Source organism: Rattus norvegicus, chromosome X (genome assembly GCF_021556685.1).
Source record: "Rattus norvegicus strain SHRSP/BbbUtx chromosome X, alternate assembly SHRSP_T2T, whole genome shotgun sequence".
In the NCBI taxonomy this organism is placed as follows: Eukaryota; Metazoa; Chordata; class Mammalia; order Rodentia; family Muridae; genus Rattus; species Rattus norvegicus.
The window spans coordinates 105,243,685-105,265,169 of NC_141554.1; positions in this window are offsets into that span (position 1 = coordinate 105,243,685).

Consider the following 21,485-nt stretch of genomic DNA (forward strand, 5'->3'; position numbering starts at 1 on the left):
TATGCTTTTTTGCAATAATGCACTTTGAGTTTTATTATGGAATGAATAAAAAATTGTTGTAGAAAACTAATAATAGGTCTGTTTATGCTTCTAATTACCTCTTTTATCTGGGCCAAATGAATTACCATGGTTGTTTCTTATTCGCCTACCTGTAAAGTAATAGTTGTACTATATTATGCAAACTACATGTTACTTCTAAGGTCAGTGTATGACTAAATTATTTAGCAAGTGATTTGTGTTTTTAATTTTTTACTAGACATTTCACAATAAGTGTTGTGACAAGTTTGTGAACAGAATCTTCTTCTTTCATTGTAATGGGATTTAAACACAACCAAAGATTTGGGGGAACTTGTGGCCTTCAAACTTAGTGAATTTGAAACCATTGCAGAAAGTGGTTTGAATTATATACAACTCACACTCTTAACTCACAGTGTACATAATTCAGAGTGCCACTTTTATCTATTCATTGAGTTTTGCAATAACCCATGGGGATTAAATTTGGGGCTTTGTACATAATAGGCAAGCATTCTGCCACTGAGCTATAACTGGAGCCCAGCTTTTTAAAATTATTGATATTATATACATTTATGGAACTGTGCTGGCTAGTTGTTCATGCCCGTTTGACATCATCTGCGAGATGTGAACCCCAATTGAGAAAATGCTTCCAGAAGATTTAGCAGAAAATGCCTAGGGAATTCTCTTAATTAGTGATTGATGGGGGAGGCAGCCCATTGTGGATAGGTCATCCCTGGTTGTTGGTCCTGGGTTCTATAAGAAACAGGCTGAGCAAGCCAGTAACCAGCATCCTATCCTGGCCTATGCATCAACTCCAGCCTATGGTTTGGTTCCTGCCCTGTTTGAGGTCCTGCCCAAAGGTCCTTCAATGATAGACTATGATGGTTATACATAAGCCAAATAAACCCCTTCCTCCACAACTTGCTCTTGGCCATAGAGTTTTATCACAGCAGTAGTAACCCTAAGACAGTAACATAATCCTTAGATATATCCAAACAATGGAATTATCACTCTACAGAAGAAAAGTAGTGTCTGTTGCTTTCTAAAGTTGTTTGCTTTTGTTTCTAGTCAGAACACCTAATTTTACTTTCTTAACTGTAGTCTTCCTGCTATGTGTTAAATCACTGGAATTTTCCATCTTGCATAACTATATAGCTTACCTTTCATTTTCTTCCTCTCTTGTACCCCAGTAACCACTATCCTACCCTTTCTTTTTTATGTATTTACTTCCTTTTATATTTCCCATACAAATGAACATATTTATCTTTTGTTCACTTTTGGCTTTATGTATGTTTGTTTGGGCACTGTTTCTCATATTGCTTGTTTTGACATATTACTTCATTGCAATGTAATGTTTTGTCATTAAAAGTCCTACTTACATTAAACAGAGTAAAGAAAAGGTTGAATAGCTGTGTGCTTGATCAAGGTCATGATTTCTAAGAAAATGAGCTACAGCAGAGTTTTTCAGGGTCAGGAAGTGACTAAGTTGGAAGAGTGAGGACCCAACCTGCAGAAGACCATAGGATCTGTCCCCAGAATCCCAGAGTTGGGGCACAAGCCTGGAGTTCTAGTGCTTGGAATGTGGGAGGAGGTGGGTCAGAAGAAGGCCATCTTTACTTATGTAAACAGATTGCAACCAGCCTGTGTTTGAGACTGTCATCTTAAACAAACAAACAAATAATTTTCCTTACAGACTCCTCTAAAATTGGGAAATGCAGGTAAAACTCATAAAACCATACTTCTTTTAGTTTTTACTTATAATTTAAAAATAAATAATTTTTGGGTTTTTTGTTCATTCGGTGTAGATTCTTGGCTTCTTCTCTGACCTCTATTCCTTTTTTAATCTTTTTTTTATTTATTCTTTAATCATATTTACAGTCTAGACTTTATTCTCCTCCTAGTCTACCCTCTGACTGCTCCACATCCCACAACTCCTCCTCCCACCACCACCACCACCCCTTGCTGTCTCCAAGAGGATGTCCCCACCCCCATCCCACCAGACTTCCTCACTCCCTGGGGTTTCTGGAGGATTAGGTGCATCTTCTCTGAGTCCAGACCTAGCAGTCCTCTGCTGTACATGTGTTGGGGACCTCATATCGGCTGGTATGTGCTGTCTGGTTGGTGGCTCAGTGTCTGAGAGATCCCACAGGACCAAGTTAGTTGAGACTTCTGGTCTTCCTACAGGGTCACCCTCCTCCTCCTCAGCTTCTTCCAGCTTTTCCCTAATTCAACCACGGGGGTCGCCAGCTTTTGTCCAATGGTTGGGTGTAAGTATCTGCATCTGACTCTTTCAGCGACTTGTTGGGCCTCTCAGAGGGGAGTAATAATAGGCCCCTGTTTGTAAGCACACCATAGCCTCAGTAATAGTGTCAGATCTTGTGGTCTCCCCCTGAGCTGGATCCCAATTTGGGCCTGTTTCTGGACCTCCCTTTCCTCAGACTTTTCTCTAATTTTGTTCCTGCAGTTCTTTCCTGAGTGAGGTAGCTCACAGTATGTACTCACTAAGTGGATATTAGCCAAAAAAGTACAGAATTCCCAGGATACAATCCACAGACCTCAAGAAGGCTAGCAAGCCAAAAGGCCCAAGTGAGGATGCCTCAATGCCACTTGGGAGATAGAAGAAAGCAATCACAGACAGGGGTGAGTCAGGGACCTGGATGGGAAAGGAGACAGGGAGGGGAAAGGGGGAACATGATCAAGTATTTGGATGGGGGTTAAACAGGACTGAAGCCCTGAGAGCCAGCACAAAGAATGGAAACAGGCAACCTTGGTGGGTAGAAAGTGGGGGGGCAGAGACCCTCTAGAATGTACCAGAAACCTGGGAGGTGAGACACTCTCAGCACTCAAAGGGAGCAACAGTGGGGGAGAGGGAACTTGCTGAGCCCACCTCCAGTAGAAAGACAGGGCATCCTGTGAAGGGATGGGTTTGCCATCCCACAGTCAAAAACTCTGACTCAGAATCATTCCTATCTGAAAGAACTGGCCTCTGTTCTTAAAGAATGCAGCAAGTCCACCAAAAAGCAATGAGAGCTGAGACTGACATAATTCCAAAGGCTTGTCCCTTCACATATGCTGACTCTTTAGCAACCATGCAGCTATAAGCGGTGAACACCAACCAACACAGGCATCTTAGTTCATTGTGATAATGGCAAAAGGTGAGACTCAGCCAATCATCCTGCATCACCCACCACTGTCTGAAGACAGGCATGTATGTACCCTATATATTCATGTACTTAACATCACCATAGGATTGTCCTATAGAGTCCCTAGATCTGGAGTGGCCTATTCTCTCACTACCAAAGAAGGCTCTTGGCTGAAGCAGCATACCCAGTCCATTCAACAGTGTTTCCACTCATGATGCGTTGAAAAACTTAATTTAAGACAATCCTTTGCCCTGTTCTACATACCTACTCCCTTTAGCTGGATTCATAATGACCAGAAATTGGAAGCACCAATCTCTCAGTAGGTGAGTGGGTAAACCCTGATTACACTCAGATGATTCACATTATTCATTGCTAAAAATAACTGAGCTATCAAGCCACAAAAAGGCACAGGGGAACTTGAAATGTGTGTTGCTACATGAAAGGAACCAACCTGAGAAAGCTGCATACAGCAAGAATCTAATTATATGATGTCTTGAGGAAAGCAAGACTATGAAGGATGATTAAAAAAAAATGGCAAGTTTCCCGAGGATGGGAGTGGCAAAACAGATGAAAAGAGGATTTTAAGAACAGTGAAACTACTCTGTGTAACACTGTATTGTTCTACAAATGCTATTATATGTTTGTCAAAGCCCATAGAATATATAAGACTTACAGAAACCCATAATGGAATCATGGACTTTGCATGATAAGAAGGGGTCAGTGTTAGTTGGACAGCATAGCAAATGCACACTGTGGTGCAGGAGTTTGACAGTGACAAAGGCCACATCACATGTATGTGGACACAGGGTATATGGCTAGCCCTACCTTCCATTTAATTTTTCTGTGGTCCTAAAACTTCTTTTAAACAATAGACCCAGGTTAATAAAATACCAAAGGGAAATTATGAAAGTTGTGTAAACATGACAGAAAGAGTAGTGAAGCCTGTAGATGTGTTTCAGAGGGTCAAACGTCTATTTATGCATAGTTTAGAAGCAAGAAAATGAAAGGGACAAAAGTAGAAAATACTAGTTTAAGAATATTTCTCAGAGGTAAATAATGCAAAACCACAGACAAAAAGAGCCTACCAATAAAAATGTGCACACACGTCAGTGATCACTCTATAGCTACTTGCTTATCATCAACGAAAGAGCCTGGAGTCAGATTATATTGTGAAATATGTTCCTCTTTGTTTTCAGTAGTTCTCATTTAAAGTGTAGAAATCCGCCCCAGCTGTTTCAGTGGGGCTTTCATTTGAATTAGCTGGCTGAGCCAGGGTGCTAATGAGGCTCCTAGTCATGGGCCCAACTCCTGTGTGGGCCATGCAGCCTCTTCTGTTTCATGGCGAGAGAGAGAGAAGCTGAGTTAAAAGTACAGACAAAATACAGATATGTTGCTCCGAATCCATCAGCAATATAAGAGAAAAAAATTCAATTACCTGCCCTGGGGCAGGTTCTACATGTTCACCTATAAAAGCAGCCTCCTCCCTTTGGATAACAAAAATGTTCATAAGTTACTTTATATAATACGTTACTACCAAGAGCCTCGAGTTGGACCTTCAAACATTCTTTGGAAAAGGAAACGCTTGGGTTCTCTTGTGTTTTTGGTGGTTTCCTAGTCTTCTTTATTGACATAAAAATTCAAGCAAGAGCCCAAGAGTAATTTTTCAGGCCAGTATTTCCAGGCACACGAATTTTATATGCCAGTCAGATTTATTGTAATAGGAATAGAATGAATTAAGTCAGCTGCTTCTAGATGATGTTTGTGATTGATTTTCCAGAGCACCTTGGAGACTGTCCCTTTATCTCCTATTTGTTCTCAGATATTTTTTTTCCTGAAATAAGTTCTTTGGCAAGGCGCCTCTGGTGTTTTAATTGTTTTGTTTTGATTTGTTTGTTTATTTGTTTCACCTCTTGTCCTTGTTGCCCATAAATGCACAAAGCCAAAGAATTTTTTTCCACCCAAATTGCTTGCCTCTGTCACAGCTCACAAGGATGTTTCCTCCTCCCACAGTTGCTGTTCTCTTGTCAAAATCTTGTTGAAGGATCTCTTTCTTTTCCTGTCTCTCTCTATTGCATGCTGACTTCCTAACGATTCTTTTGGTAATATCTAAAGAGATTATTTTGAAGGAAGAAAAGGTCAGCAAGAAGAAAAACACCTCCAATTACTAGTATTTTTTAATATAATGCTATATCAATCTTATAGAGTTTAGCTGAAAAAAATTTAAAGTGAGTATTAATCAACACATATTGTGAGGCAGTGAATGTACCCTGATTCCTTTATGTCTCCATCTTATCTTTGTAAGCAGCAGACAGTAAGGTGTCTAAGATGCTTTCCTGTTTTTTAAGGCACTGATTTCTCAAAGGTTTCTACTTAAACACTCCAAGTAACGTAAAAAAAATGAAATGAAAAAAGGGGGGAAAGTACTTGAGCATAATGTAATGCATGGTTTGTCTGTGGCATTCAGAAATAGCCTGGTAAACCTAGTACACCAGACAGTCTCCCCCCTCAATTGTAAATCATTTAAACTGAGATTTAAGTATAATACCTTACCTTGGTCTCAGTGCCACAGTAGTCATTTTATTGTTTCTGGCAAAGAAGAGAGGAAAAAATGAAAACTAATATAGTGGTTGAAAAGTGAAATCTCTTTAACAGACTAAGCTTTAAAAACTTACTGTTTTCCTCCAAGTCCTTCCTTCTGCACCCGAGACCCAGTCGTGTTTGAAGAGTGTATGAAAATCATTAGTTCATCCTCTCTAGGGATAAGTATGCCTGCTTTACTGGGAAGAGCCCTGGAAAAGGGATCAGAACGTGCAGGCTCCAGTACTAGTTGAGCCACTACCTAGCTGTGTTACTTTGAACAAGTTGTTTTGTGGCTCTGCCTTTCAGCTCGCCGATTTTATAAATAGGGTTGGAACAGAAAATTGCTAAGGTCCTTGCACGCCAACTTTTGTTGTTACAATTTATAAAAGAAAACAGTAAAACATCCATGAGCCTATGAAGAAAACAGGGGACCACTATGAGGCTAACTGGTCAATCAGAGCAGAAAAAAAAGTGCAAAGAACTAGGCAAAGAGCTAGGGTACTATACAGTACAGAATGGTGTTAGCTACTTATGAATGGCATTACATGCTGTTGAGTATAGGCCAGACACGTCAGAGAGAGCCGGAAGTCCTTTCCACAATTAAGTTGTCCTTTTCATAAAGCTGATGCATTTGCCAATCAAAAGGGAAATGAAAAAGTATCTCCTGTAACAGACTGCCACAGACAGTGTGGCTTAAGCAAGAAGTACTTATTTGTCACAGTTCTCAAGTCTGGAAAGTCCTAGATCAATGTGCAGGTCAATTTGAGTTTAGTGAGAGATATCTTTTCAGTGTACTTTCTTTCTTATTTCCTTTTTCTTTTTAGTTTTGGCAATAGTGGGGTTGAACCCAGGAATTAGTACATGCTAGGGGGATGTTCTACTACTTTACTGTATCTGTAGCCCCTGGCATTTCATTTATTAATACTATACATGAGAGCTCTACTCATATAACTTAGTTATTTCCTAAGTCTCCACCTTCAAAACGGCATCACAGTGGCAGCTAGAATTTCATCATTCACTTTGGAAATCCAAATATCTTCAATTTATGACAGATGGGATCAAAGCAGAGAGTCTTGACCTTTAACAATAGTCTATACAATCAAGGGATCTCACCAACAAAAGACATGAAAAACATTTGGTAACCAATAAAAGGACAGACATGATTGTTTCTGTCAGGCACCAATGGCCTCAATGGGAATATTAGGAAATTAAGCTGAAACATGGTATTCTGGGTTCACCCATTCTGCTACTATGACAAATGCCATGACCAAAGTGAATCTTGAGGGCTAATGGCTTATTTTTACCTTACAGTTCATCAGAGATGGAAGTCGGTCAGTACAGGAAGCTAAGGCTTGCTCTTCCACAAGGCATTAATTACAACCAAGGAAATCACTTTACATGATGTACATGAGTACATGATGTACAGCAGGAAACATGGAAGATGCTGCTTATTTAATGAATACAAGCTCATATTTAACTAGCTATCTTCTATAGCTAAGAATGCTCTGCCTAGGAATAGTGCCAGCCATAGTATACTAAGCCCCTAGTACATCAGTTAGCAATCAAGCAAACCCTCCCCAGACATGCTCACAGGCCAGATTCCCCTCGCATGTGATTCTTACTGCTTCAAGTTAATGTTATGTAGGAAAAATAGCAAACACTCTATATGGCCATTCACAAATGTACAGAAATCTAGCCAAGTTAATTCATTTTCTGTGTTCCCTTTGCATAGATACATTATCTACTCCACTTGAGTAAGTAAATAAGCTTAACTTTTACAGGATTCTTCCAGAACCATGCTTCTGAATTGAGAGATGCCTAAGAATTAACTGTAGAAGATTGGTAACATCAAGACTCCAAGGTATTAGTTCTGGGTTTGTCATTCAGTAGTTTTGCAATTATAAGTATCCATCTGCATTAATAAATCACTGGATATTCCAGTGCAAACAGAGTATGTTTTAAAACACTCTGATGTAATGATACTTGGTGCGGACCCTTATACTCCACTCATGTATGCCTCATTAAAAGAAATTCTTCCAAGAAAGACTGCCCTAAGGTAAATTTTTACCACCAAAATATATGCAATTATCAACTGAAAGAATGTAGATGAATGATTATACTCTGTTTCTAGCACTTAACCACCATTGTTACTGGTTTCCTTGCTTGAGGATTTTAACATGCTCTAATTTACCCCAAATTTCTTAGCAGCATTTATAACTTTTCACCATCCTCAGACAATTGATATTTCCCACTTTCTTGAAAGGTGTCTCAATCACTGGCTAAGATCGAGTGAAAGTATTTCTTCCTTTATCTTCCATGTAATCATGTTGACAAAATCCAACATCTATTCTACAAGAGCCAGAGGTGTTGCATGACTCCAAGGAAACAGCATCTTCCAGACACAACAGGACCGATAGGCATATAAACTCACATGCATGCACAAGATCTACACAGATTCAAACCAGTAAGAAGGGGAAGTATACTCAAAGTTCCACTCAAACAAGAAGCTAGTTGCAACTGAAACCTCCTGGGAAAGGGAAAATTTCATTTTTCTCCAATAGAGTATCTCTAAGTATATTAACCCCATTCCAAGACCCTATGCCTAGGGTCATTGCTGATAGAATACTGTGGAAAATACTTTGGTGATTCTTCAAAAGTTAAATCATGCCCCGGAAGTTCCACTCTGTGATACCCAAAAGTATTTAAAACATACGTTTGTACAAAGTTACACTCAAATATTCATACAAGTATTACTCATAACAACAAAATAATATTATCAAGGCCATATCCAACTTTAGTTGAATGTTTAAATAAAATGTACTATATTCATAACGGAAAAATTGTTTGGCAATACAAAAAATTAAATAATTATACCTGATACAGTATAGGTGTAACTCAAAGGCACTATAATAAAAGAAAACAGAATAAAACAAAAAGATAGGAGAGGTCAGAAGTCTCATGATTCAGCCATTTCTGGAAACACTACCCAGACACTCCCAGAAGTAGTCTTTACTGATATCTTAGATGTTGTTCAATCCAATCAAGTTAGCAAGACTGTGACAAGGTCAAATGAATTTTTTAAAAATCACAGCAAAAGAGTTACAGCCATGTATCATTTAATGCTATGAATAGGTACTGAGAGTTGTGTTATCATAATTTCTGTCTGTGTAAACATCAAACATAGAGTGTACTTACACATACTTGATGGTATAATCAATCACTCATTGTAAACTCTTTTTTGTTGGTTTTTTTTTCTTTAGACATCTTCATTATCATTGTAGACCAGGTTACTCTCCAACTAACAGAGATTCTCCTGCCTTTGCCTCCCAAGTGCTGAAATTGAAGGCATGCACCATCATGCCTGGCCTATTGTGAGCTCTTGATATAATTTAGATGGAGTAAACACAAGGTAGCTGAAAGTAAACAGGTTTAACATGAGGATTCTTTTTCCAGGAACACTTTTATAATAAACAGAAGGAACACACTAATAATTATAGCAAGGAAGACACGGGAGATTTACTAACAATATCAAATATTGCATAGTGTACATATTTTTTGAATACCAAACTTTTTTATGACTGACAGTGCAGATAATCTGTTTACATGAGCAAATATATAAACAGTAAATGTAACACTAATTCACAATTTTACAATGTACTGTCTGGTTTTGTGTGTCAACTTGACACAAGCTGGAGTTTCCACAGAGAAAAGAGCCTCCCCTGAGGAAATGCCTCCATGAGATGCAGCTGTAAGGCATTTTCTCAATCAGTGATCAAAGTGGGGGAGCCTAACCCATTGTGGGTGGTGCCATCCCTGGGCTGGTAGTCTTGGTTTCTATAATAAAGCAAGCTGAGCAAGCCGGGGGGGGAGCCAGCAACCAGCATCCTCCATGACTTCCACATCCACTCCTGTTTCCAAGTAGTTCCTACCCTGTGTGAGTTCCTGTCCTGACTTCCTTTAGTGATGAACAGCAATGTGAAAGTGTAAGCTGAATAAACCCTTTCCTCCCCAACTTGCTTCTTGGTCGTGATGTATTGTGCAGGAATATAAACATTGACTAAGACATACAATAACTATGAAGTCTCAAGATGTTCTATTATAATCTTATGGGGCCACAATCATACATGTGCACATATTTGACCAAAACACATTTGTCACAAATTTGCAATGGTACAACCTCTTGGGGATAATATGGTACTACTAACATTTTAATAGGTGTATTTAATGACTCAAAATTCTTCTCTTTGTTAAACTTAAATTTTGTTTTATTTCTGTAATGGTTTTCATCTACTGGAAAACGAAGTTTCTGTGGTGAGGGGTGAGAGCTACACTTATCTGTAGGTGTAAGGATAAGTTTTTAGAATACAGTTAGAAATTATATTTGTTCATGAAAATAGTAGTAGTAGTTTCTCCTCTATAGTCTGCACCATCTCCAGCCATGAGTAAGGGGCTAACTTTACAGCAATGGGCATGAGTTCCCCCTTCTTGAGGGGCTCTTAAGTCTAATTACATGGCTTTTGGTTACCTCTAGGGTAAGTTGCCACTACTTCACTATTAGGAGCTTTGGTTCATGGGATCTGCAGCTGGCTAGGATTTTTGATTGCTTTTTTCTCTTGGCAACTTGTGTAGCACCTTCATATCCTAGGAGAGTTATTCCTTGGGGTAAAGTCTTCCAGGTCAGTACAAGTGTGATTCCTCCAAGTCCTGCGTCCAAATTATGTAATATTTTCTGCACTAGATCTCACCATTAAACTTTAGGGAGCAGCCAAGGGCAGGGGCAATAGCCTTTATTGTTTGGGGGTATCTCCTGGAATTCTCTGTCCAACAACTTGAGAGGAGAGAGACATTTATTAGATTTATGGGCTCCTGTGGGAACATTATCACCCATGTGGCAAAACTCTAGTCAACACACACACACACACACACACACACACACACACACACACACACCACATACAATGTGTATTTTAAATAATCTTATAAAATAATATTTCCTAAGGTTTTTTCAAACATTCTTAGCTATCTCTTTTCTCTCTCCCTCTTTATATTACCCTCACTATTCCTCACCAGTTAAGACTTCCCATTTCCCCCCTCTCTCTTTATAGAACCTCTGTTCTGCTCTCTCCCTCACCAGAACTTCTCCTCTCCCACTTCCATGGTACCCTCCAACTTTCCTGGGTTCTGGGATTACTCTCCTTATGTTCTCTAAGGATAATTTTTATATTGATAATAGTTTCATTCATGACTTATCTACCTAGATTAAATGTCTGGTGAGAGCCTCTTTTCAGACCCCCTCAACTAAAAACAAAAGTCAGAATAACTGAAGCTAAAGTACAGATTTACACTGATCTTCCTCTATGCTGGAGGCCTTTGATAATTAGCAAAGAAAACTAGCATACAGAGGAGAGTTTGTAGAACCAGCCAGCCAGATGAGTGCACCCCCCCCCCGTGCTGTTAACTGTGCCTTGGTCAAGAACCACACTGGACAATATAGTGGATGCTGTAATCATCAGACTACTCAAGATGCAGCCCACATTGTCACTGACTAATCTAATCAGTGATGTAGCTAACTGCTTATTATAATCATAATTTAATCTAGTCCTTATCAACCTACTCCTTGATCAGTCTGATGAGGAGTTAATCTGTCTTCAGGGTTCTACATTTCTATATCAATTTCCCCTACACCAATTGTATCCTTTCTTTCCAATGTCTTTGTTTCCTTTATTAACAATCAGATGGCAGTAACTGCATAGTATTTACAAGCCTTGCATTCCTTTTCACTGCTCTAAATATCTATTCTTACGTTAGTTCTGCATTGCTTTTGTTACACAGGGTTCTTCATTTTAGTTTGGAGTTGGGGATTGTGAAACCTACAATATTGTCTTATTTGCTCAGGATTTCTTTGCCTACTTGGTGGGTTTGGGGGAGTTGTTTTGTTTTTTTCTGGTGTTCTCTCTCTCTCTCTCTCTCTCTCTCTCTCTCTCTCTCTCTCTCTCTCTCTCTCTCTCTGTTATGTGTGTGCTTCAGTATGAATTTTAGAACCCATCAAGAGTCGATGATGTAGATCAGCAACAGAGTACTTCGGTGCAAACACAAGGCTTTGCATTGGTGTTCAGTCACCAGCACTGAACATAAGACAAAAAGTTAGGTACATACCTAGTTATTTTACTTTATGACACTATTGTAAACGAAGTTGTATTTGTGATTTCTTCCTTGATGGGTTCACCAAAAACATATAAGAAAACCCACTCATTATTGTAGGTTGGCTTTGTATCTTCATACCTTGCTGAAACTAACTATCTGGTCTGAGTTTTCTGCTTAGAGTCTTTACAGTCTTTTAAGTACAGCATATGATTGCCTGCTAGTAGTGGGCAGCTTTGTCCCATTCCTAATTTTCTTTTCCTATTGAATATAATGCTGCCTATAGATCTATTGCACATACCTTTTCTTAGGTTGAACTATGATGCTTCTATTGCCCTTGAGTCCATTTACATTATGCTTGTTGATTTGTATGTTAAAGCATCCTTGCATTTCCACAATGAAACTAACTTGATTATGATGTATGCTCCTTTTAGTCTATTGTTGGATTGGGTTTGCAAGCATTTTATTGAGCACTTTTATGCTTGTGTTCATTGCAGCAATTGTTCTGTAGTTTTCTTCTTTAATTGATTCTTACCTGGTTTTGTTATCATGGTATTATGGGATATAAAGAATGAGTGGTCTTGGGTGTGTCAGCATTCCTGCGAGACCAGCTCTTTCTGGGGCGGTGAATTTGGGTATGGAGAGCTGTGGCACAGGGTTATCTCCGGGGAGCAGATGAGAACTGAAAGGATCCTGTCCTTGGCTGCTCCGAGGTTCCTGTGCCATGTGGGCTCCTGAAAGGTCCAAAATCAACCAACCAGACAACTCAGAGCTCTCAGGGACTAAACCACCAACCAAAGAGTGCACATGGAGGGACCCATGGCTCCAGCTGCGTATGTAGCAGAGGCTGGCCTTATTTGGCACCCAAGAGAGGAGATGCCCTTGGTCCTGCCAAGGCTCAATGCCCCAGTGTAGGGGAATGTCAGGGCAGGGAGGTGTAAGTGGGTGGGTGGGTGGGACAGCACCTCTCATAAAAGCAAGGGGGGGGGATGGGATAGGAGGTTTGCAGAGGGGAAACCGGGAAAGGAGATAACATTTGAAATGTAAATAAATAAAATATCTAATAAAAGGGCAAAAAATGAATGACTTTGAAAGAATTCCTTCCCTTTCTATTTTGTGGAGCACTTTCAGAAGTATTGGTGTTAATGAATTTTTAAAGGTAGAATTTAGAATTGACTCTGTCCAGTCCTGGGTTCTCTTTTAATACATATTTTAGACACCTTCTATTTCATTCCTTATATTATTGATATGTTTTGATGATTTATACCTTCTGGGTTCAACTTTGTTGAACCACACAATTTCTTCTGAATTTCACAATTTATGGTGTTGCTAGTTTTAAAAACATTTTCTAAGGATTCATTTGCTTGAAATCTTGTTTTCCATCCTTGCCAATAAGGTGTATTTCTTGCAGACAATCAGGTAGATTTTAGTTTTATGCCAATCAACCTATATATATGATTTATACTAGATTTAGATTTATACTAGATTTATTCTAGATTTAGACTATAGATGATTTATACATGATTTATACTAGATACCATATTATCAAGATGTATATGTGCATTTCTGTCATTTTGTTGTTTTGATTCCCAGTTTGGCTTGTTCTTTCTTTCTCCCTTAGCTCTGCTAGTTTACAGAAGGGCAATTTTGATTCTTTCCTAATTGTCAATTATCTCTTCTTCTAGTGAGATTTAATTTTCTCTTTTCTTCTTCTCTGTGTAGGATTTGTTTATCTTCTGCAATGTTGGACTAACAGTCACAGAGTATTTTATTTTCTTGATCATCTTGGAAGGTATTTATTTCTCCATTAATTTTAAAGAATAACTTTTAATAGTGATATTTTTGGTAGTTACTTATTTTCAAGAGATAGATAATAATATAGCATGCTCTCCCAAACTTTAGTGTTTCTTTAGAAAAATCTGATATCATGGAAGGGTAATATTTTATAATCAAGCTGTCAATTTCTCCTATAAGTTTTAGTATTCTTTCCTTTTCATTTTAATTATGACATGAAGATGTTTTCTTTGTCATATCTGTTTGGATTCTAAAGTCTTCCTATTCTTAGATGCCTTATAGTTCCATAGAGTTGGGAAATTGTCTACAATGATCTCATTGGGTAAGTTTTGTATGCTATTAGTCTACATCTCTGCTTGGTATGGTACACCAAAGATCCATTTGTACATCCCAGGGGCCATAAACGTAGTAGCCATGATTGGTTTTTTGTTTTTGTTTTTGTTTTTGTTTTTGTTTTATTAACTTGAGTATTTCTTTTTTTTATTTTTTTATTTATTTATTTTTTTAATTAACTTGAGTATTTCTTATATACATTTCGAATGTTATTCCCTTTCCCGGTTTCCGGGCAAACATCCCCCTCCCCCCTCCCCTTCCTTATGGGTGTTCCCCTCCCAACCCTCCCCCCATTGCCACCCTCCCCCCATAGACTAGTTCACTGGGGGTTCAGTCTTAGCAGGACCCAGGGCTTCCCCTTCCACTGGTGCTCTTACTAGGATATTCATTGCTACATATGGGGTCAGAGTCCAGGGTCAGTCCATGTATAGTCTTTAGGTAGTGGCTTAGTCCCTGGAAGCTCTGGTTGCTTGGCATTGTTGTACTTTTGGGGTCTCGAGCCCCTTCAAGCTCTTCCAGTTCTTTCTCTGATTCCTTCAACAGGGGACCTATTCTCAGTTCAGTGGTTTGCTGCTGGCATTCGCCTCTGTATTTGCTGTATTCTGGCTGTGTCTCTCAGGAGCGATCTACATCCGGCTCCTGTCGGTCTACACTTCTTTGCTTCATCCATCTTGTGTAATTGGGTGGCTGTATATGTATGGGCCACATGTGGGGCAGGCTCCGAATGGGTGTTCCTTCAGTCTCTGTTTTAATCTTTGCCTCTCCCTTCCCTGCCAAGGGTATTCTTTTTCCTCATTTAAAGAAGGAGTGAAGCATTCACATTTTGATCATCCGTCTTGAGTTTCGTTTGTTCTAGGGATCTAGGGTAATTCAAGCATTTGGGCTAATAGCCACTTATCAATGAGTGCATACCATGTATGTCTTGTTTTTGTTTTTAATTTGTTTGTTTGCTTGCTTTGCTTTATTGCTACCAGAATGTAGTAGTCGCTCATCCTTGTGTTAAATCCTTGCCATTCTTCCACTATATTTGGGGTGGTTGATTATTATTATTATTATGATTATTATTTTTATTATTAAACCTTTTTTTACAGTCCAGTCTTTATCCCTATCCTGGTCTGCCCTCCTACTGTTCCTCATCTCATTCCTCCTCCCCTGTCTCCAAGAGACACCCCACACCCCACCCCCACCCCACCAGACCTCCCCACTCTCTGGGACCTCAAGTCTCACAAGGGTTAGTTAGGTTTTACTACTATTTTTAATTGATGATGGCTTCTCCTATTTTTATTTCATCAGTTGACCTTCTTATCTGCAATATTGCCAGACTATTTTCATGTATCTCTCCCTTTCTTTGGTAAATTTCTTCTCTAAGTCTTTAATTAACTTTATCTCATTTATGTGTTTATTTACCTCTTCTTAGAAATTACTGATATTTTTAAAAAATAGCCTCTTTGTGGTTGGGCACCAGCAGAACAAGGTGGAAAGATCGTGAGATCCAGAGAGGATGGAGGACACCAGGAGATCAAGACCCTCTGAATCGACTAAGCAAGGCTCATATGAACACACAGTGGTTGATACAGCAAGCACAGGGCCTACACAGGTCTGCACCAGGTCCTCTGCATATGTATTATAGCTCATAGCTTAGTATTTATATAGGATTCCTGAGTGTGAGAATGATTAGGTCTCTGACTCATGTGCCTGCTCTTGGGACTACTTTCCTCTTGTTGGGTTGCCGTGACCAACTTGGATATCATAATTTTTGCTTCATCTTATCATATTATATTTTGTTGTTATCTTTTAGAGGCCTGCTCTTTACTAATGAGAGAGAGAGAGACAGAGAGAGAGAGAGAGAGAGAGAGAGAGAGAGAGAGAGAGAGAGAGAGGAGTGGATCCAGATGGGAGGGGATGTGGAAAAGAACTGGGAGAAGGAGAAGAAAGGGAAACTATAACCAGGATATATTGTATGACAGAGGAATATTTTCAACAGAGGAGAAAAAAATGTAGCAAACTAAAAATAGACTCTTAAATTCTTTGTCATTTGGATCTTTAATTAGTTTTGCATGCACTCAATTACTGAAATTTTATAAACTGTTGGAGAAGTCCTACCGCTTTGTTTCTTTTTTCATATTTCTTCTGTTTCTGTGTTGTGAGTATATTTATTGAAATAGAAATCACATCCTATTTTATATGGGGGTCTTCTTAGTAAGTAGATTTGTTTCACGGTCTTAACCTAATCACATGAGAAAAAGAAGAGATACCTGTAAGCAAAGTGATTTCCAAACTAGCACAACAGCCCCAGTTTGATCTCCAAGAACCTACACAAAAAGGCAGGTAATGCTGGCTCATGCTTGTAATCTTGGTGCTGGAGAGGCAGAGAAGGGAGGCCAGCCAATCTAGGTGTGTCAGCAAACTTCAGGGTCAATGAAAGATCTGTTTTGAAAAACACTGAGGAAGACACCCAATGTTAATCTTTTGGTTCCATAAGCACTTGTTTATGGGCCTCTGGGGTAGCACTAACCCCTCATATGGCACAATTCCAGTAAACACACACACACACAGAGAGACACATGCACAGAGTCAAGAACAGAAAAATGTACATAAACAACAAAAAACAAAAAAAAAAAGAAAAATGTACACAGTAAAAGCACCGCAACCATAGCCTGCAATCCTTTAATCTGAGCGGAGGTTTGCAGGCAGCTGTTACCGCAGTTTAGTGGACCGATGATATGCACAATTCAAAGTGCACATGTTGTACATTCAGAAACAATAGCTGCAGTTATGTTGTGGGATGCGACAAGGGTGGAAAATATTGTTTCCTTGTATTCATTCCTCACCTCTGGCTCCCAAGAGGTTTCTGTCTCCTCTTCCACAATATTTTTTTTTACAGGAGGGTGTGTGATATATATGTTGCACTTAGGCTAAGCATTCCACAATCTCTCATTCTCTGCACTTTGACCAATTATAGGCTGCCGTGTTAATCACCATCGACTGTCAATAGAAGCTCCTCTGACTAGAGAAATGCTTTTATCTAAGGTGCAATGGTATGCTCGCACAGTGTAAACTACTTGCAGACTATGTAAGGATGATCATTTGAGCTCAGGAGCTAGAGGCCAGTCTGGGTAACAGTGCAACTCTTTAGAAATTACATTTGCAAAAAATACCATTTACAGTAATCTTACTAAAAACGCTGCACCCATTTGTTAATCCTGAATAATAAAACTAGTGCTCAGAATAAAACTTATTTATCTTAAAGTAGCTTTTCACTATCTAACAGTGATGGGACTATATACTTTAAATGGATTAAGTTATTAAATCATGATACCATCATAAGTAGAAAGGTAATATAATTTTCATTATTTAGTTTGAATAAGGAAAATGAGGTGTAATAATACCTATTCCTAGCTACTACAGATTTCCACCTCTTATATTTTTTTACATTTTCATTTTCCAATTACTGTGTATCTTCTTATAAAAATATGAAAGCCATTCTAAACAGGCTTTTAAATAAATAATTGTAAAATCTTCCTGAAAGTCGGTGAGCAGTCCTCTTCTCTGGCTACTCTAAACTCTTTTTCTGAGCCATACCATTAACCTCCATAGCTTTTACCAGAGTAAATGGCTCCAAATTGGAATTTTTACTCCAGTAACTACATTATGGGATCCAAACATCAATTAATAGAAACTAGTCATCCCTTCTTGGATACTTCAAAAATAATTCAAATTAACATGTTCTAACCATACTTATCATTTTGAGAAAAGTGGTCCTCCTCAGTGCTTCTTAATATCAATTAATGAATGGACAAGCCAGATCTCTGTGATTTGTTCTTTCTCTCCTTTCTTGCCCTCTCTATTCAACCTACCACAAAGTATCTATTTCTCCTAAAATATAGGTCAATCTGCCTACTTTCTTGACACCATTTTTCCAATTCAACCACTGGCATCTCTTTCGATGAGCTATCTTATTGTTTTTCTCTCCTCATAATTTATTCGTTTTAAATCACCCAGAGAGATGTTACTAGGTATAAAGAGAATTCTGCTCTAATATCTATGACTCCTCATTGTTCTTAGAATAAACGTTAAGTCTTTACCATGACTGTAAAGGCAGAAACTGCAGTTTTAATATCCAGCATGTTTCCCCAGTTTATAGAAAAACAGAATATTGCTAGGAATAATAATAATGTGGGTAGAAAATAAAACCTCCTCACAGTATTATTAAAGCTGAAGTGGCCATCCAACACAGTTCTGTCCAGCATAATAATAAAAAAAGTCTGCAGGATAGCATTTCCAGGAAAACACTGCTTTCCCGATGGAAACAACTGGCACATATTCTTGTTGACCCATGCCATCCCTTTTCTCCTTTCCAGAGGTGAAGCCATATTAGTAGAGAATGCTGGAAGACATACACATAGAATCACAGAATGGAAAGACAGAAGCTTAGATCCCTTACCCTTGAACCAGACCTGCACTGGACTCTCAGACACTGCATTTGCTTGTACATTACTGAAACACATATCTGTCCTCTGTAACAGTGCTGGCCACATAGGGAACACTAAATAAACATGTACTAGCAAAAGGCAAAGCTACTGAAATATCACATCATTTGTGCCATTTTCTTTGCTCTCCTGAATCAGAATGTCCCGTGACTCCTTTTAGGTTTCCATGGCGTTTTCTTTTAACCCCCCTTTTATATCAATCCTTTTTTTTTTTAACAAAAAAGGTATTACAAAGAGTCTGGAGTCTATTTATCAGTGAAGCACATAGAAACTACTTGTAATACAATGCAGTATTCCGAGGGCAGTCAATGGTTAAAACATCAGCAAGATGCAAAGGTAAGACAAGGAAAAGGCTGATGAGCACAATAAGGTGTTGGAGATAAGACAAAGGAAAGGCATTCAGGAAGTGGTAAGATCTAAGCAAGATTTTGAGGACACGTTGAAAATAGTCCAGCTGAACAAGGAGGAGGGAGGAAATACAGACAATGAGGGTAACATGCAATGAGAGCTATGGCTTGAAAAGCTGAGTATGTTTATCAACAGAGTATTAACGATGAGAGTGGTATCAGAGGTATTATGAGTGACATGTTGAAGGAAACCATCTATTCTATAAACATGGGTTCTCAATGGGAATGCTCTTATGACCTTAAAAATAAACTTAACCAAATAATTGCAGAGTGAACAGAATCATGAACTCTGATTTGTTTTATTTTGTTCTTCATAATTTGTATGATCAAGTTCAGGTATAATCCTGCCTCTAGCAGAATTTCTCTTCCTTTGAGACATTACCAGGAAGAGTCATGTGCACCTGCTCCATTGCCCTGCACATCTAAGATCACAACCGGCTCTGTGTCTGGAGGAAATTGTTCAGAATCATAGCTAGAGAAATATACAAACTCAAGACCATGAAGTGCAATCTATGTCACCATTAGTGGCTAACCAAAGAACTTCAAGCAGAGGAGAGGCTGCCCTCAGATTTCTGTCTTAAGAAAACTTTAAAGGCAATGGACAATGTTAGAACTATGTTATAGCAGTAAAAATAACTATAGACCCTCAACTGAGCCAGTTTAGATCAAAAGTCTGTACAGTAGAATTGTCAAGATAATCCAGAGCCAGAATTAATTAGATGTAATAATTGATTAGGTGCAGGAATGAGTCAAAAAGGAAGTGATCATGAGCCACTGAAATTTGTGGTCTGGAGTCAATTCATGGTGTCCTTAAAGTGAGGAAGATAACAGATAAGGAAGAGTATGGTTTAGAAGAAGATACAGTTAACTCAGGTTGGGTAATTGGCATTTAATATCTCCCAGTGGAGGTCTTCAGCTTGCTAGATGGGCACATAAGTCTGAAGCTTCAAGGGAGCAGCCTAGATGAAAGGTATAGATTTGAGACTTGTCTAAGACATGGGTTCTCAACCTTCCTAATGCTGTGACTCTTTCATACGGTCCTTTGTGTTGTGGTGACCACTAAACATAAAATTTAGTTTTGTTGATACTTCATCATTATAATTTTGCTACTGTTATGAATTGTGATGCAAATGTCTGATATGCAACCCAAAAGGGGATGAAACCCACGTGTTGAGGAAAACTGGTCTCAGCTAAGGTTTTGGCAGTGAGTATAGAAGTCCTCTTCAGTGAGGGAAGACCATCTATTGAAGGGTATGAGAATTTAAAGTATCTAATACCTGGTGACTAAGCAAATAAAATGAACAATAAAATGTGAGGTAACTGTAAGACAAGCTTGTGGTGTCTGGTGTGAAGACTGAGTTACTGCTCCACTGGTATGGCTCAAGCTGAGTCACTTCAGATTTCATACAGTGAAGTCTTAATTCCCAGTGTCTTAGAATTTGACTGTGTTTGAAAATATGGTCCTCAAAAGAGTAACTAAAGTGAGATAACATTGTGTAGCTGCCCCTTTATTCAATGTGACTGATATTCTTATAAGAAGAGATTGGGAGCCTGCTGTGATAGTTCACATCATTAATTCCAGCACTAGGAAGGCACAGACAGGTAGATCTCTATGAATAAGGAAGCTAGCCAGGGCTACATAGTGAGACTCTGGAGTGACAGGGGTGGGCAGAGGAAGGAGGGGAAACTAGATTACAACTCCTCCCAAAATACAAAGGCACCATGTAGCCAACACGATAACCACCCAGAAACAAAAGAAAGACAGCTCAAGAAACAAATATTGGTGGCCCTGAGGCTGCCAGAAGAGAAACACCCAAGTACACCATGCCACTTCCATGAATGAAATTGTGATGGAGAAACAGGAAAGAGGGACCACTAGGTAGAGGAGAGACAGAGAGAGAGAGAGAGCGAGAGAGAGAAGCCAAGTGGTTCTCGCACTGTGGAGAGAGGTGGAAATGGAGACACAACAATGGTGAGGAACGATGGATATGAGGAGCCTGAGCAACCACCTGGGGTGACGGTGATATTTGGGCCCCAGCTGAAGCTGAGAGCCATGGTTCTGCTGTATCCGGGGTCTGGATCATTGTCTGTGGCCTGAGTTATTGCCACAGTCTATGTGGGTATCAGTGGTTTGGGCTGCTACTTGAGACCATGTGGGTGTCAGAGGGCTGTGCTGCCACCAGGGAACATACTGATCTGAGTGACCTGTGCTGCCACCTGTGAGGCCATGGTGACATCAAGACCCATGCTGTCACCAGGAGCCATGTCTGAGTTCATGCTACTATCTCAGCTATGAGCTATGTTGATGTCCAAGGCCAATGTTACCACTAAAGACCATGCGGATGTCCCTGACCTAAGGCCATATTGATTTCCAAGCACTATGATGAGCTGTGACTCCCCAATCACCCTGGAGATGAGCTGGCCCCACCCTTAACCTGCCCTGTAGTGGTGTGGGGACTGGAGAGATGCAACACACACACACACACACACACATCTGCAGCAGGGAGGTGAGCTGGCCCACAGTGCTGAGAGTTGGAGAGATGGCATGCCCCTTGCCTAGGCAAAACAAGAGAGTTGGTTCT